We start from the raw sequence: 657 nt of genomic DNA, 5'->3' as shown, positions 1-657 counted from the left end.
GAGACATAAATAAGCAAACACACAAAGGAGTGAGAATCACATTCACACAAACGTGAATGCAGATATTAGCATCAACTGATGACGTAGTTGCGGGAGACCAGAAGGATGCACCCCCCCCCCCCCTCCTTCCCCCGTTCTGCGTCCTTCCATTGAGCGTTGAGGTTGATTAAGATTAAAAGTAAGTGAAAGGAAACAATAAAAAAAGAAAATAAAGAATATGCTAGTCTGCCTCTTTGTTCGCACTTTTGCCAAGTACATTTGTCGATCGTCGCTTCCCATATTTCGTGTCATTAAACAGGTGGTGTGCTTTGAGGTGTCAGCTATTGTTTGGTTTGGTTTGGGGATTCCTCGATTTCCTGCTTTTCTTTTTATACTGTTTTACTTTTTTTTAAGAGGAATCGTTAACAAGCGGTGCTTGGTATGGGGATTTAGGGGGGAAGGAGGGATTCTCTTTAGCAAGGCGGTGATGGTGATGATCGCTGGGGTGATGGACCGAGCCAGAAAGCGGGTGGTGGTGAAAAAGGGCGAGTGTGTGTGGTGATGGAGTATGTAAGTGTGGTGATAACATGAGGTATTGATTCCCGGTGTAAGGGAGGAGGGAGGAATGAGGGAGAAGGGGGGGCAGTAGGGTACGTCCCCGTCCTGGCTCCGTTGCGA

The 657-nt window shown here is 46.9% G+C and overlaps 1 protein-coding gene across 1 annotated transcript in view; it reads left to right on the top strand.

Moving 5' to 3' along the window:
• Positions 1-657, top strand: part of LOC119592671 (mediator of RNA polymerase II transcription subunit 13-like) — a gene marked incomplete in the record, with an annotated part of 59,114 nt that overhangs the window by 39,287 nt on the left and 19,170 nt on the right.

This window comes from Penaeus monodon, chromosome 30 (assembly GCF_015228065.2).
Source record: "Penaeus monodon isolate SGIC_2016 chromosome 30, NSTDA_Pmon_1, whole genome shotgun sequence".
In the NCBI taxonomy this organism is placed as follows: domain Eukaryota; kingdom Metazoa; phylum Arthropoda; class Malacostraca; order Decapoda; family Penaeidae; genus Penaeus; species Penaeus monodon.
This window is presented reverse-complemented; position numbering and strand designations above follow the sequence as displayed.